The sequence below is a fragment of the Neofelis nebulosa genome, chromosome 9 (genome assembly GCF_028018385.1).
Source record: "Neofelis nebulosa isolate mNeoNeb1 chromosome 9, mNeoNeb1.pri, whole genome shotgun sequence".
Lineage (NCBI taxonomy): Eukaryota > Metazoa > Chordata > Mammalia > Carnivora > Felidae > Neofelis > Neofelis nebulosa.
Window position 1 is genome coordinate 40,152,486 of NC_080790.1, and position 17,839 is coordinate 40,170,324.

Sequence of the window (17,839 nt, forward strand, 5' to 3'; positions counted from 1 at the left end):
GAGCCTGGAGCCTGTTTCAGAATCTATGCCTTCCTCTCTCACTGCCCCTCCCCCATTTGTGCACGTGTGCTCTCTCTCTCTCTCAAAAATAAATATTTTAAAATATTTTTTTTTCTTTAGACCAACTGATTTTTTTCCTTCCATAAATTTGTTTCTAAGAGAGTCTATGTATCTATTATGGACTGAGTGCGTGTGTCCCTCCAAAATTCCTAGGTTGAAACCTGACCCCCAAGTGATGGTATGAGGAGGTGGGGCCTTTGGGAGGTGATCAGGTCATGAGAGTGGACCTCTCATGAATGGGATTAGTGCTCCCGTAAAAGGGATTCCCAGGGAGCTCTCTTCTCTCTTTTCACCACAAGAGCATACCATGAGAGACACCTGGGTGGCTCAGTCAGTTAAGTGTCCAAATTTGGCTCATGTCATGATCTCATGGGTTCGTGGGTTGGAGCCCTGCATCAGGCTCTGTGCTGACAGTGCAGAGCCTGGAGCCTGCTTCGGATTCTGTGTCTCCCTTTCTCTGCCCCTCCCCTGCTAATGCTCTCTCTCTCTCTCTCTCTCAAAAATACATAAACATTAAAAAAACAAAGAGCGTACAATGAGAAGTGGGCAGTCTGCACCCAGGAAGTGGTTTCTCACCACAGCCTGGCCATACTGGCACCTTGACCTCAGACTTCTAGCCTCCAGAACTGTGAGAGATAAATTTATGTTGTTAATAAGCCATCCAGTTTACAATGTTTTGTTATAACAGCTCAAACTAAGACAGGATCACTGTGAAATTATAGATTGTGATAGTCATGATTTTTTTCTAATACACATTAAAATAAACTATTAAAATGTTTTAAAGGCCCATCCACCTGTCACCTCAAGGCATCTCGTATACCAGCAGGGCTGTATCCTTGGGCATGAGATCAGTGCAGTCCCATTGGCCCTGTGGGCTTCATGCTCTGTGTACATTGTCTTGAAGTTTGTTTGTTTTAAGTTGATTTTCATTTAGTTTTGTTTTTTGTTTTTTAATTTTTTAAATTAAGTTTATTTATCTATTTTGAGAGACACAGAGAGAGCACAAGAAGGAGAGGGGCAGAGAGAGGGAGAGACAGAATCCCAAGCAGACTGCACCATCAGCGCAGAGCCCCATGTGGGACTCGAACTCACTAACTGTGAGATCATGATCCGGGCCGAGATCAAGAGTCAGACGCTTTACCCACTGCACCACCCAGGCGTCCCTGTTTTGTTTTTTTTTTTTTTTTTTTAATGTTTTCATTTATTTTGGAAAGAGAGAGCACGTGTGAGCTGGGGAGGGGCAGAGAGAGAGTGAGAGAGAAAATCCCAAGCAGGCTCTGCCCTGTCAGCACGAAGCGTGAGGCAGGGCTTGAATTCACAAAACATGAGATCATGACCTGAACCAAAATCAACAGTCGGGAGCTTAACTGACTGAGTCACCCAGGTGCCCCTGTTGTTGTTATTTTTCGATTCCACAGATAAATGAGATCGTACGGTTATTTGTCTTTCTCTGACTTATTTATCTTAGCATAATGGCCTCCAGACCCATCCATGTTGTCACAAATGGCAAGAATTCTTTCTTTTTTATAGCTGGATGATATTCTATTGTGTATGTATATATATATACCACACGTTCTTGATCCTTTCATCCATTGATGAATACTTAGCTTCTTTCCATATTTTGGCTATTGTAAATAATGCTGTAATGAACGTGGCGGTGCATGAGGTTTTTAACCAATTTATCTTCGAGTCTGTATTATGTAAGTAAAGGCCAATAAGACAATGAAGCATGTGCTGGTAGCCAGGGGCCTCGGTCCATGCACTATCCTATCTTCTGCCATCTCTTTGGGATGTGGCCTTAGCTGCCCAGTCCCCTCACTCCTAGTGTCCTAGTCTCTCCCAGTTTCCCCTCCCTGCCCGTGTCCAGCAGGCACCGCCATTCCCTGCCCTGGCTGGAGGGGTCTGGGCATGTGGGCCCTGCTGTCTCTCGTGGTAAGGCATGATGGCAGCTGTCTCTGTGCTGGGCTGGCAGTGTGGCCCATTCAGCAGAGACAAACCTCTTGCCCTGCCCTGCTCCAGGTACCTAGAGCATCCCAGTGTGCAGCTTGCAATCCCCTCAGGAGGCAGAGATGCCCGACTCACCATGCCAGTCCAGCAGCCAATGATGTGTCAGCGCTGAGTTGTGGAGGGCAAAGGGTGGCCTGGTGCCTTTGCGTCTGCCATCGCATCCCCTTGCCTGAGGGAGCACAACACTAAATAGAAACAAAAAAACAATACCATGACAGCTCAAGAGAGAGATTTCGGAAGAAAGGAAAAAGCTTTATATTTTCATACATTTAATGGCAGCTTTTCTTTTTTTTTTATTTTAAATTTTTATGTATTTTTGACAGAGAGAGAGTGCGTGAGCTGGGGAGGGGCAGAGAGAGAGAGAGACAGAGTATCTGAAGCGGGCTCTGCGCTGAGAGCTGAGGGCCTCATGTGGGGTTCAAATTCACGAACCATGAGATCATAACCTGAGCCAAAACCAAGAGTCAGATGATTAACTGAATGAACCACCCAAGGGCCCCAAGTTTTCTTCTTTTTTGAACAAGGGGCCTTGTATTTTTGTTTTGCAGTGAGCACACAAATTATGTAGCCGACCCTGACCCGAAGCAGCACCTGAGAAGTGTCACTGGGACCAGGCAGGTACAGTTTCTAGGAGGCACTGGAAGACGTCACCTGGTGGTCCAGTGCGCCATACGCCTGCTGCATTGGGCCTGGGAGTTGGATGGAATTTAGATCTGTGGGGCTGGGGAGAGGCACACCTTGAGGAAAGGAGCTGAGGTGGGAACTTAGGGTCTGCCCAGGGACTGCAAAGGCATGGAGCACGGGTGGGGGACCAGGAACCCTGGGAGATGGCCCAGGAAGTGGGCAAGTTGAGGGCAACTGACACAGAAACTGATCATGGTCTGCGGCCCACAGGAAGACTGATTGCTCCTGACCAGGGAAACAACAGCTGTGAGGGACAGTGGTGGTGGTGTGGTGAGAGGTCTAGGAAAGGGGTTAGGTTGGGCCTCTTGTGGTGATCATACAAGTAACAAGAGACACTTTCCTTTATGAACCTTACGAGACCAGGGGCTGTTTGACTGCAAGATGTAATTCTAGGAGGAAAGAGTCAGACTAAAGGCAGGGCAGGCTGTGGGAAGAGGCCTGAGCAGGACAGAGGCCAGATGTGTGTTATCCAGGACAAGAAAGAAGGATCCATGGTAGTCATCTCCAAACTATTTGGATTATATACCCATGAGATATTTTTGAGCACACACCCTAATATTTGTACCTTCATTTATGCATAAATCATGTACTTACACAATTCTATTATGGCTGTTCTAGAACAAAAGCCAAACCAGAACTTTTAAAAGGATAACTAAAAATGAGGATAAAAGAAAGTTGTAATAACTTCTTCCTACCCTCCCAGTGGGCTGCCATCTTGTGATGTTTGAGATCTGGAACCTAATCTTATGCCCAGACAGGGGCCGAGCTTCTGGGCAGTTTGTGCTTTCTATGTGTGTGGAGGCAGCTGTGGGGCAAGTTGGGAATGGGGGTAGCAAATGCTGACTTGTGTGTCAGGGGAGTATATGGGAGGGGAGCCTCAGGGGATCCTCACAACACCCCATGGGCAGGAGCTGTTACTTCTAGGTTATTATGAGAATGCTGAGAAGTCCTGTAACTCATCTGAGGTCACAGCTTGTGCCAGGATTTGGACCCATGTTTGGCTGACTCCAGAGCCTATATCTGTCCCACTGGGCCACACTGCCTCTCTAAGTTAACTTTGGGTCTGGCCTGCTTTTCTGGAGGAGCAAGCTGTTGGGGTTGAGCTCCATTGTCAGAGCAGGGCTAGTCATCCCAGAATGGGGCACTGGGGCAGACTCTGTCAGCACCCTGTCCACAAGGGCCAAGGGCATCTGCCTACAGTGTGACCTCCACCTCAGGGCTTCATCCTTGGGTGTACTGGAAGCTGAGGGGAGAACAAATTCTCCCTTCAGGTCGGACTACTCTGAGATGTGTTCTCCACCTTCTCCCAGAGGTGCCGCACCTGAGCCTCAGGTACTCTTAGAGGTGACCTACTTATTAAGATATTCTGCTTTGGCTTTCTTCCCTTCCCTTTTCTATCCTTTCTCTGTCTCACTCCCCACTTCTGGGATCACTTCTTGAATAAAGTGCCTGCCCACAGATCCTTGTCTCTGGGGAACCCAGTCTAAGCAGGCCCACTGGGGAGAGGAATCTTGTCTCAGGCCATGTTACTCTGTGGCCCTCACATCCTGCTCCCTCTGCCTAGGCCTTGGCACACATTGCCAAACAGTCATGGCATTCTTTACTATAAGCCAAGAGTTCTCCACAGGGCACCTCAGGCAACTGTTAGCAATCATTTATAGTTGACAAGTTGGTTGAAATCTATTTTACTTCAATTTTAGAAAGTTTGCTCAGGTTGCTTTATGGAGAACAGATGTCAAGGATGATGAGGGCAGAGGCAGAGAGACCAGTTAGGGGGCTACTGGAATAATCCAGGTGAGAGATGATAGTGGCTTGGTCCATATTAGCAGCAGTGGTAAGAAACACAGGGTTCTGGATGTATTTTGGGTTTTTTGTTTTTGTTTTTACTTTTTTAAAAAGTGTTTTATTAATTTATTTTTGAGAGAGAGAAAGAGAGAGAGAGAGAGAGAGAGAGAGAGAGAGAGGAGAGAGGAGCACGCGCACAAGCAGAGGAGGGGCAGAGAGAGAGAGGGGGAGACACAGAATCTGAGGCAGGCTCCAGGCTCCAAGCTGTCAGCACAGAGGCTGACATGGGGCATGAACCCACGAACTGTGAGATCATGACCTGAGCTGAAGTTGGTCGCTCAACCGACTGAGCCACCCTGGATGTATTTTGAATGTAAGCCAACATGATCTATCAATTGATTGTATACAGGACATTAGAGGAAGGAAGGAATCAAAGATGACACCCAGGTTATTTTGCCTGAACAGTTGAAGAAGTTGTCCTTTTCTGAGATGACGATCAGGAGGAACACAACGAAGGGATAGAAGTTGTTAAGTTTAGGATGCCCATTAGACATCCAGGTAGAAAGGTCATATTGTAAGTTAAAGATAGAAATTTGGAGTTCAGGTTCAAGATCTGGGCTGAAGATCTAACTTTGGGAGTCATTCAGTCCTAGAGACTGGGTGAGGTCAGTAAAGAGTGATAGAAGAAAGGTGCAAAGCCTGAACCTTGGGAAACTCCCAATGATCAATGTCAGAGGGATGTGAGAAGAGGAGGCCAGTGAGGTAGGAGGAGATCCAAGGGGAGTGCATATCCAAACCAGGAATGTGTCAGGAAGACAGAGTGTTCTGCTCCATCAAAGATGCTACTGATGAGTTTAGTAAGATGAGGTTTGAGACTTGCCCATTAGATTTGGCAACCATAGGACCTCAGGAGTCTTGACACAAGCTATTTCAGTGGAGAGAGGTCACAAAAGTCAATGGGAGGGAGTTGCAGTGAGAAGGGGAAGAAAGGAATTATCACAGTAGCTGGACAGCTCTTAAGGGGCAGCAGAGAAGTGGAGTGAGGTCAGAAGCTGGATGAGAGAAAAAGGAAGAGACATTTGTTGTTTGCTTCTCCACCTTGTTATTGGTTAGGCCTTACAGGTCAGCCATGGATGTTCTCTCAGGCAAATGCAACGGAGGGAGTTGGGGTGTATGCAACTGTAAACTATAACAGTGTAAACTGTGAAATATAAGCTGGGAAAGGATGGAAATGAGGCACTTAAGGGGCTAATTATTAGTGAAAACATGGTTGGAGCAGAGATCGCACATCTCAATTGGAAGAAGAATTATTGGAGTCTGTGTAAGAGAAGAAGTGAGCTGGAGAAACAGGGCATAGTGGCTGCAGCATGGGTTACTAGAAACTGAGACACTGGAGGGCTCTCTAGTCAGTGGTAGTAATGGGTTCCAGGGTATGTCTGTGGAAGTGAGTGGTTGAGGTGGAGGTGACAAGGTCACTGGTTTCCATGTGTAGGTCGTAGAATTGGAGGCTGGGTGCTACACACTACATGTTTGTGTCCCCTCCAAATCCGTATGTTGAATCCTACTCCCTGATGTGATGGTGTTTGGAAGTGGGGCCTTTGGGAGGCGATTAGATGACAGTGGGGCACCCATGAGTGGGATCAGTGCCCTTATGAAAGAAACTCCAGAGAGACTCTTGCCCTCTCTGCCATGCAAGGACACGGTGAGAAGAAAGCAATGTATGAACCAGGAAGTAGGTCATTACTAGACACCCAATCTGCCTTGATCTTGGACCTCCCAGCCTCTAGAACTGTGAGAAATAAATTTCTGTTGTTTATAAACTGCCCAGTCTCTGGTAATCTGTTATAGCAATCCAAGTGGACTGACACTGGGACTTGGGGAGGATCTTCTATGTGGATATTGAAATCACCGTGAGATAAAGCTGGAGATAAAACAGTGCTGGGGAGTGTGAGCGTGAATCAAAGTCCTTAAAAAGCACAAAAGGAAGTGCCCAAGGGTCTACAGGTGCAACAAGGAGGGCATCCATGGATAGTTTGAGGAGATTCCAAGGGAGAGTAAGCCAGCCAACTGGTGTTTTAGGAGGGAAGGAGGGAGAATGGTTTAGAAGCAGCAATGCAGAGCAAATGCGATCCTGACCCTCCCCAGGGCCTGAGTATGAGCTAGGAAGAAGGCAGCCTCGCTTCAGAGGCTACAGGGGAAGTAAGCCCTCTAATTTAGCTTCCCATGTCATTGTCACTTCACCTAAGAGGTTCAAGATACAATACTTTCTGAACCCACATGTGATGCTGACCTTGGAAATTTTACCCCAAACCACAATTACCCATCCACAAAATACTGGGCCAGTCTTTCTCCTCCATTTACCCAGTAGGTATATATTTGTCATCTCCAGAGCTTGTGTTTTAAACTGACCTTTAAAGTCCTTGTTTACAAAAACATGCAATTCTTTTCGTTGTGAGGTCATATCCCTAGGGAGACTTACTGACTCTGTGTTTAAATTTCTTTGCCTATTTTTTCCACCAGTGTCATCAGGTGACCTTTATAAACATACAAGTTAGCACTGATTGAGGTCAATTCAGGCTAAGACATCTTCCCCAGACAGCTGCCATTACTTAAGAAGAGGAAGGAAGGAAGGAAAGAAGAAGAAGGGAGGGAGGGTGGAAGGAAGGAAAGGAAGGAAGGAAGAAAAGAAGGAGAAAGAAAGAAAGAAAGAAAGAAAGAAAGAAAGAAAGAAAGAAAGAAAGAAAGAAAGAAAGAAAGAAAGAAAGAAAAAGAAAGAAAGAAAGAGAAAGAAAGAAAGAAAGAAAGAAAGAAAGAAAGAGAGGGACAAAGGAAGGGATGGGGACGAAAGAAGGAAACAAGCATGCAAATGAGAAGGCTAAGAATTCCAGTATAAGAATACTTGGAATTAATCTTTTATGAAGGATAATTTTCCTGCCCCCCTCCCTGCACCTTGTATTCCACCATCTCTGGTGCTCATCTTTATAGCCCCAGCATCTGGAACAGTGCCAGTCATCACTGGTGGAATGAATGTGCTGGTGGCTGTTGTTGCTGACCCCCAGCAAAGATTCCTCTCGCCCTTAGGACTTTGGGCATCTGGTCCTCAGAGAAACATCAGCCCCCATATCCAGCCCATGCTCTGTCTCTGCTCAGCTACAGAACTCTACCTTGCTTCTTTTCTCCTGCAACCTGTGTGTTCAGAAACTCCTTGGCAATTATGAAGTGCAACTCTATTGCTGATCTATTACATAACTTAATCTAGTGCCAACCACACCCTGGCACTGGACCCTGCCGGGCAAGGGGCCAGATTGGGAGGGCTTTTCCCTGCCAGGGCTCAAGTCTGGTTAAGAGGTGAGATATTCACTGCCAGATGCACAAACTCCAAAAGCAGTTTTTCAGCTGCATTTAGGACTGAGGGTAGTTTCTGCCTCCGGTGGTGGAGGTTGGAGGCCATCTGAACTGGGAATGATAAGAAGCAGGAGATGTAATAACAAGGTGTAAATAAAACAGAGATGAGGGTAGTGAGGGGAGCTGGTTCTGGCCAGGAGCATGTGTTGTCAGAAGCCTCTCCAAGCCTCTTTCCCACCCCTAAGCCCACCTCCCTCCAGCAAGCCATTGTCTGGACTAGACTTGGCTTTGAGAGTTCTACCGGTGTACGTTTTGATAATACATGATGAGTTTTTAGACCACAGCATATGGAGGTGGTTGTTGTTGAGGAAATGCGTGGTTGATTTTGCAGTTTCCTGTGGGGTGAGGGAGCTTTATTTCGTTCCTCCAAGCAGTCTCAGCCACGGTGGCTCACGGCTATGGTTGGAGATAAACCCTCACAAACCATCCCCCTGGCTTTTGAGTGTATGACAGAATCCTCATAAATGACTCAATCCTTATGAGCTCCAGTGAAATGAAAAGGAAAACCTCCCAGGGCGAGACTCTGCAAGCACCTTTGAGGAGGTCCTAGATGAGACATCAGTCAGTGACAGCGTGGAGAGGTAAATGTTCTTCTGCCTTTGTGCTCCCTTTCCTGGGGCCTGGGAACTATGGAGACCTTTGCAATGCAGCTCAAGGCTAGGAAAGAGACAAGCATAATGTTAGCATAAAAAAGACAAAGCAGAATTGCTAGTAGGAGGTTTACTCTTCGTAGGTCGAACATTCCACGCTGTAGATGCGCCCCCTGAACCTGATCGTTCACTCTCTCCACTAATCCTCCTCTTATTGGTTCCTTAGAATAGCACTTCTCTACTTCCTAGAGCTTGCTGGAACAGATCCTAGGTCCCCACCTCCAGACACTGTTTCAGTAGCTCTGGGTAGGGGTGGGGGCAAAATCATCATTTCTGACAAGCTCCCAGAGGATGCATATGATGGGGTTCAGGACATGCTACCCTGAACATGGCCCCCTGGCACCCTGAACATCTTAAGCTGAAGGAGTTTGAGAAAATGACAGATGAATGGCTGAATGGTCATTTTGCTGAGAACATATCTGCCAAGAGGATTATTAGAACACAATATTTGTGTTTGATCCAGATCCGAAGACCTGAGGTTGGACGTGCGTGTCAACTTCCTTATTTGTAAAATATGGAAAAGACCACTCCCTTGGGGATTGTTGTGAGGATTACAGTCACAGCTAGTAAGTGTACCACTGGAGCCAAAATCTGGTTTCACAGACTCACATAACGGCGCACTTACTAGTAACAGTAATAACACTGCTTCCAGTGGAATGAGCGCTTACTGGGTCCAGGCATTGTGCTAACTGCTCTAAAGACAATGTTCCATTTAAACCTCCAACACTCCAGAAGGAAGATACTATTATTCTTATGGTACCCATGAGGAAAGTCGAGCTAAGAGATGAAGTAACCTGCCCCAGCTCGCAGAGCCGGGGTTGAACCCAGGCCTCCTCACAGCAAGGCTGCTACCACCTCACAAATCATGGGCCTCCTCCCATCAGTGCCTCTCAGGAAACCATCAGATTGGCTGCGGCCCCAATATGGCTGGGAGCAAGGAGGCTTGGGGCATCTGCTACCACAGCCCTGTGTGGGCTTAAGCAAGTCACTTCCCCTCTCTGCACTTGTTTCTTTTCTTTTCTTTCTTTCTTTCTTTCTTTCTTTCTTTCTTTCTTTCTTTCTTTCTTCCTTTCTTTTAATATAATTTATTGTCAAATTGGCTAACATACAGTGTGTAAAATGTGCTCTTGGTTTTGGGGGTAGATTCCCGTGATTCGTCGCTTACATACAACACCCAGTGCTCATCCCAACAAGTGCCCTCCTCAGTGCCCATCACCCATTTTACCCTCTCCCCCAAATCCCCATCAACCCTCAGTTTGTTCTCTGTATTTAAGAGTCTCTTATGGTTTGCCTCCCTCCCTCTCTGTTTGTAACTATTTTTTTCCCCTTCCTTTCCTCCATGGTCTTCTGTTAAGTTTCTCATATGAGTGAAAAGATAACTGTGAAGTGGTGACTAAGGCCCTTCCAGGGCTAACATATCAGAACTCTACTACTTTTCCATTAGGGCTTTGGCACCCAGTGAGGTTCCAGAAGTTTCTCACACTGCCAGGGTTCCAGCAATAAACCAGATCCCAGGAGACTACTTAGACTCCTATAATCCTCTCAGGCTTAGAAAGGAAGGGACCCTACAGAATATCAACAGGGATGGCAGGGCCTCAAAAATAGGAAGGACCAGGTAAGCTGCTGGCTCAAACTAGGAAGGTACACAAGTCCCACCATGTCTTTTCCCTGGCTTTTGAAGAAGGAAAGATGAGCACAGTTAGTGCTCTAGATGAAAATATTTTAAAACTATTTCTTTATACACAAGATAATTTAAGACTGGGTCCAGATGTCTTGTACATGCAACCACTCTGTGTCAACACAAATGTCTTAAAAGGCAGAATAGGTACATATATTTTATCAAGAACACTCACCATCTATATTCTACCATTAATACTTTATTATACTTTACTATGTGTCTATCCATATAGCCATTCATTTATCCATCTTGTTTTTTATATATTTCGAAGTTTACAGACATCTGTATACTTCCCCTTAGGTGTTCAAGCATGCATATTGTTAACTACAGTTCAATATTTAATACATTTACTTTGATGTAGAATTTACATATAATGAAATGCATAAATCTCAAGCATACAATAACTGATTTTTGGCAAATGCATTAAATTGTGTAATGTAACCCTCCCCATCAAGATACAGAACATTACTCTCTCCTCAAAAAGTTCCCACATGCTCCTTCTCATCATAGATTTTTTTTTCCCCCATCAAAGGGTAGTTTTGCCCAGAACAGGCTTTTTATTTTTTATTTATTTATTTTTCCAATTTTTAAAAATAAAGTTAATTAATTAATTAATTAAAATAATTTATTGTCAAGTTAGCTAACATACAGTGTATACAGTGTAGTGTTGGCTTCGGGAGTAGATTCTCATGATTCATCCCTTACACAAAACACCCAGTGCTCATCCCAACAAGTGCCCTCCTAATGCCTATCTCCCATTTTCCCTGTCCCTCCCAACCCTCAACCCCCATCAACCCTCAATTTGTTCTGTGTATTTGAGTCTGTTATGGTTTGCCTCCCTTTCTGGTTATAACTTATTTCCCCTTCTCTTCCCTCATGGTCTTCTGTTAAGTTTCTCAAATTCAACATATGAATGAAAACATATGATATCTTTCTCTGACTGACTTATCTCACTTAGCATAATACCCTCTAGTTCCATCCACATTGTTGCAAATGGCAAGATTTCATTCTTTTTCATCGCTGAGTAGTATTCCATTATATATACATTACTACATCTTCTTTATCCATTCATCAGTTGATGGAATTTGGGCTCTTTTCATAATTTGGCTATTGTTGATAGAGCTGCTATAAATTTTGGGGTACATGTGCCCTATGAATCAGCATTCCTATATCCTTCGGATACATTCCTAGTAGTGCTATTTCTGGGTCATAGGGTAATTCTATTTATGATTTTTTTAGGAACCTCCACACTATTTTCCAGAGTGGCTGCACCAGTTTGCATTCCCACCAGCAGTGCAAGAGGGTTCTCGTTTCTCCATATCCTCGCCAACATCTGTTGTTTCCGGAGTTGTTCATTTTAGCCACTCTGACAGATGTGAGGTGGTAGGTATCTTCTTGTGATTTTGATTTGTATTTCCCTGGTAATAAGGGCAGAACAGGCTTTTTATATTAGCTTTTTTGAGGTATAATTTATAGGCAATAAAACTCACCAATTTAAAGTATACAATTGGGTGAATTTTGACAAATGTATACAGTTGTGTAACCACCACCACAATCATGATAAAACATATTTCTATCACCCCAAAATGTTCTTTATGCTTCTTTGGAACCAATCACCATTCCCCTACTTTTGGCCCCTGGAAAGCACAGATCTGCTTTCTATCATTATAGTTTTGCCTTCTCTAGAATGTCACATAAATATTATCATACAGTATGTAGCCTTTGCATTTAGTTTCTTACTTACACTTAGCATCACACTTTCAGATGTGTATGTTTCAGTAGTTCATTCTTTTTTTCTTTTATTGCTGAGTAGCATTCCATTGTATTGGTATACCACAATCTGCTTATCCACTCACCTACTGATGGACATTTGGGTTGTTTCCAGTTTCTAGAACTGAAATCCCAAATGCAACATAGGGATGGCATGGAGTAAGATTTGGAGACTTGAAGGAAGCACTAATCTCTGTATTAATCCTTATCTTTTTTGGGGGCAAGACATATATCTACACCACAGATCAGCAAATGTATTCAATAAAGGGCCAACTGCAAATATTTTAGGCTTTGCCATTGTAGCTATAGACAATATGTAAGCAAAAAAATGTGGCTGTGTTCCAATAAAACTTCACTTAGGGATGCTGAAATTTGAATTATAGAAGTTCCATGTGTCACAAAACATTTTTCTTCTTTTGATTTTTTTTCAGCTACTTAAAAACATAAAAATTATTCTTAGCCTGCAGGAGGTACAAAGGTGGATGGTGGGTTGGATTTGGCACACAGGCCATAGTTTGCGAACTTCTGATCTGAATTTATTCAAAATACTTTAGAAAATTATGTTTAAGTATGTCTTAAAAATTTAATGGTAACCACCAAAAAAGTAGAAATAAAATGTATAATTTCTAACCCACAATACGAAAAACAATGGAGGGGCGCCTGGGTGGCTCAGTCGGTGAAACGTCCTATTCGTGGTTTCAGCTCAGGTCATGATCTCATGGTTTGTGGGTTCGAGTCCCGTTTTGGTCTCCATGCTGATGGTGCAGAGCCTGCTCGGGATTCCCTCTCTCTCTCCTTCTCTCTCTGCTCCTCCCCTCCTCTCTCTCTCTCTCAAAATGAATAATAAAAAATTATTTAAAAATACAAATACAAATAAGGAAAAACAATAGAATACAGAAAAACTGATCAACTGAAGAAAAGATGGAAATAAAAAAGAGAAGAAAGTATGATAGAGAACATAAAAACAGCAGGACAAGGATAAGTCTGGTTTTATAAGTAATCAGAGTACCCACGAATAGGTTAAATTAGGCCATTACAAGACCTATATTTTCAGTTTAAGTTAATAAAAAGAAAAAAATTATGTTATATCTTATTTCCAAAAAGTATATCTAAAGAAAATCATGCAGAAAGTTTGAAAACAAAGGTAGAGGGAAATAGACACCTCCTAAATAGGTATCATATGTTACATAATAGCTATAAAATCCAAAACAATAATTTAAAAAACATCACACCCATTAGGATGGCAACTATAAACAAAACACACAAAATAGAAACCAGCAAGTGTCAGCAAGGATGGGGAAAAATTGGAGCTCATGTGCACTGTTAGTGGGAATGGAAAATGGTGTAGCCACTATGGAAAATAGGATGATGCTTTCTCAAAGAACTAAAAACAGAATTAACATATGATCTGGCAATTCCACCTCTAGGTACACACCCCAAAGAATTGAAAGCAGGGACTCAAGGAGATATTTGTACACCCACGTTCATAGCAGCATTATTCACGGCAAAAGGAAATAGCTCAAAGGAAAGCAGCTCAAATGCCTATCAGCAGATATAAGATAAACAACACAAGGTAGTCTGTACACACAGTGGAACATGATTAAGCCTTGAAAAGGAAGGAAATTCTGTCACCTGCAACAACACAGATGAAACTTGAGGACATTATGTGGGTGAAATAAACCAGTCACAAAAGGATGGATATTGTATGATTTCACTTACATGAGGATCGTAGAATAATCGGGTTCACAGAGACAGAAAGCTGAGGGGCAATTGCTGGGGCGGGCAGGGAGGAAAGAGGAATGGCGAGTTGTTACTTAATGTGTAGAGTTTCAGTTTTACAGAGAAGAGTTCTGTGGGCGGAAGGCAGTGACGGTTGCACAACAGTGTGATGTACTTAAGGCCATAGAACTGTACACTTAAAAATGGTTAAAGTGGCAAACTTTATGTTATGTGTATTTTACCAAAATTAAAAACAAAATAAAATAGAAAGCAGTACAGTAAACATGGATTAGTTCATACTGATAAAAGCTACAGTCCACTGAAAAGATATACAGTCGTTTGCTTCAGTGCAAGGCACAATAGAGTTCTGAAATGTACCTAATATGTATAAATAACACATTGTCCCCAGTGGAGCGAGGACTCATTTCTTCCAGACACCCATGGGCCTTTTACAAATTAGTCATGTATCTGACCGTCACAAAGGGAATCCCAGTAAATTCCAAAAAGCACACAAATCTGATTATTTTGTTACTCTGCAATAAAATTAGAAATTAAGATGCAAAACAAAACACAAGAAGTAGCAAAATAAAAATCTTCTCACTGGAAAATTTAAAGCCTCTTTTAAAGTAACTCCTGTGTTAAAAAGGAAATTATAAAGTTGAAATAAGCCAAAATGAGACTTTGTTTTATTTTTTTAATTTTTTTAATTTTTTAATTAAAAAATTTTTTTTTAAATGTTTGTTTATTTTTGAGCCAGAGACAGAGCATGAGCAGAGAAGGGGGTAGAGAGAGACGGGGAGACACAGAATCTGAAGCAGGCTCCAGGCTCTGAGCTGTTAGCACATAGCCCAATGCGGGGCTCAAACTCAGCAGCCACGAGATCATGACTTGAGCAGAAGTCAGACACTTAACCGACTGAGCCACCCAGGCGCCCTGGGACTTTGTTTTCAGGGACTACTGGGACCTGATCCAAGTGGAGTCAGGGGAAATTTATTAGAAACAAGAAGAATTCAGAATAAATGAAGGAAACATTAAAATCAAGAAGCTAGAATGAAAGATCAACAAAATAAATCCAAAGATATTAAATGGATGGAGTATAAAAGTTAGCAGAATTTAATGAGGTGGAATACTCACATACAAAAATAACCTTGATTAATAAAACACCATCTTGATCTTTGAAAGGACCATTACTATAGACAAACCTAATTACATGATATTAATAAGATATATGAATAAAAATTTAAAGAATAATTAACATTTGAAATGAAAAAGGAAGGGTACCTGGGTGGCTCAGTCGATTGAGTGTCAGACTCTTTGATTTCGGCTCAGGTCATGATCTCACAGTTGTGAGATCGAGCCCCATGTCAGGCTCAGTGCTGAGTGTGAAGCCTGCTTGGAATTCTCTCTCTCTCTATCTCTCTCTCTCTCTCTGCCCCTCCCCCGCTCACACAGGCTCACAGTCTCTCTCTCTCTCTTTCTCAAAATAAATAAATAAACATTTAAAAAATGAGGCAGGAAACACACCTATTGAGATTTTAAAGCATTCAAAAATTACTAAAAAGAAATTAATGTTAATAAAAAATTTTTTTAATCTAGGTTAAAATGCAGAATTTTCTAGGAAGATGCAAATTACCAAAATTTGTCTAAGAGGAGACAGAAAACCTGAATGGGCCAATAAACACGGAAGAAATTCAAACTGTTGTCAAAGTTCTTTCCCTTTAACAAAAAACCAAAACCAGGCTCAGATGGTTTTGTTGGTGAATTACGTCTGACTTTCAAGGATCTGATTGTGGGCATAGTACATAAATCCTTCCAGAGTGTAGGAAACCTAAGTCTACAAGTTTAATTTTTTTTAACGTCTGTTACTTATTTTTGAGAGAGGGACAGAGAGAGAGAACGCAAGCAGGAGAGGGGCAGAGAGGGAGACACAGAATCTGAAGCAGGCTCCAGGCTCTGAGCCATCAGCGCAGAGCCCAACGCGGGGCTCGAACCCTCCAACCACAAGATCATGACCTGAGCCGAAGTTGGACACTTGACCGACTGAGCCACCCAGGCACCCCAGCTCTAGAGGCCGAGCTGGAAAGATAACACCTATGTCAAATGGGGGCTCTGGGAAGCCAACTAGAATTAGGAGCACACAGGTTTTTGGGTGAAAACACTTGTGAAAGAGAAACAAAGGTTGGCATCCAGGTTGGGCAGAGGAAGCTGTCAGACCAGGATGCAGATCTGCTCAAATCTTTGCCAACCCAGTGAGAGGTTCCAGAACAGTGACGGCCTATTAGAGGAGTCCCACATTGAGCACAAATCGCAGGGCTTTGTACTTTCCTCAGTACTTGGAAACAACTTGAGAAAAGCATGACCCTGGTTCATCACCACACAGTAAAAAAAAAAAAAAAAAAAAAGAAACCAAAAAAGAAGGAAGGAAAACTATGAGATAATTACACTAAAAAGTTAAAGGCCCAACATTCTAAATAGACTATCAGCAAATTGAATCCAATGGTGTTTTTAAAAGAGAGATGGTTTTTTGTTTTGTTTTGTTTTTCTTTTTTCTTTTTTCCTTTTAGAGAGAGAGAGAGAATGAGCCTGTGTAAGCTGGGGAGAGGAGCAGAGGAGAGAGAGAGAGAGAGAGAGAGAATCTCAGGCAGGTTCCCCTCTCAGCATGGAACCTGAAGCAGGGCTCGATCTCACAGCCCTGGGATCATGAGCTGAGCCGAAATCAAGAGTTGGAATGCTCAACCAACTTAGGTGTCCCTGCAGAGATGGTTTTAAGCAGAGAATCTGTTAATGTACTACAGTAATAGATTTAAAGGAAGAAAAGATTATTCCCATCACAATAAATGCCTTGATAAATGGATTGGATAAAATGTGTGCCTATTTCTAAATAAGAAGATAAAATTCTTGCAGCTAAAAGTGGAAGGAAACTTTCTTACCTTGATCAAGTCTAACTATCAAAAAACTGTTAGTAAACATCTTATTCAGTGGTGAAAAATCAGACATTCCAGAAACATCAGGAACAAGACAAAGTTGTCCATCATCACCATTACTATTAATCAGTCTACTGGTGATCCTAATCAATTCAATCAGGAAGAAAAAAAAAGAAATTTAAAATTTCCTTTTATTGTTTTAAAATTAATCGTGATGATGGTTGCATAATTCTGTGAATATGCTAAGAAAAATTGAATTGTAGCCTTTAAATGGGTAAGTTGTATAGTATGTGAATTTTCTCTCTAAAAATTGTTAAAATATCATCATCTTGTCTGTTACAAGACTTACTACTTAAAGATATTGTCTACGTAGAAAATTTAAAGCTAACCAAAATTTTAAAAATGAAAGTTAAAAATTTTAAAAATAAAAAATGTGAGAAAGTTTGGAAAAATGGCCAAATACAAAATCAATACACAAAACTCACGTTCTTGTAAACAAACAACAGCCAACTTCCCAGCATCACAGAAAAAGAATCCCATTTATTCCACACAGAAAGATGAAACAGCCAAGGATAGACCCCATAAGAAATGTGGAAGACTTAAATTTTAAAGGCAATATTTGACTGATAAATAAAAGTTGAGGTATAAGGCACAGCAGCCAACTAGTTCCTGAACCCTACATCTCCTTTGGGAATAGCCAGGGTGGAAATTCCCTGTAGAAGAGACTGTGACATCAAAGGGACCATGAAGAATGCGACTAATGAAGTATTTAAAATGCCTAGCACAAAGTCTGGCAAATAGTGAGCACTCAACAAACGTTAATTATTTTTCCAGATTCCACGTGCAGTCCCAACTCAGGGTCACAGGAATGGAAAATTGAACTTGATCCTGCAGTGTTGGTGGATTGATTGGGATGGCAGAAATGCTCCAGGGAGAGTATGACATCTCCTTGAACAAATATGTTGCTTAGAGATGAAGGGATCTGACTGGACATAAGCGCTCACAGGAAAATAAGTCATTACAGTTCAGGGATGGAACTCAGTGTGTGCGTTTGTGGGTGGATTCTTGAAATCTGATGTTCTTGGGCATTTCTTTATTCAGGTTAACACTCACTCAACTACATGGCACCATTCAGAACTGAACAGGAAATGGGAGGG

At 42.5% G+C, this 17,839-nt stretch overlaps 1 long non-coding RNA gene across 1 annotated transcript; it reads right to left on the reverse strand.

Annotated features, from left to right (window-relative positions):
* Positions 1-2,148: 2,148 nt before the first annotated feature.
* On the reverse strand, positions 2,149-13,969 carry LOC131484801 (uncharacterized). The gene is made up of 3 exons (XR_009248455.1): positions 13,759-13,969; positions 8,475-8,598; positions 2,149-2,252 (listed from the first exon to the last, which is right to left on the reverse strand). It is a non-coding gene; the product is annotated as an uncharacterized LOC131484801 (long non-coding RNA).
* Between the last annotated feature and the right edge of the window lie 3,870 nt (positions 13,970-17,839).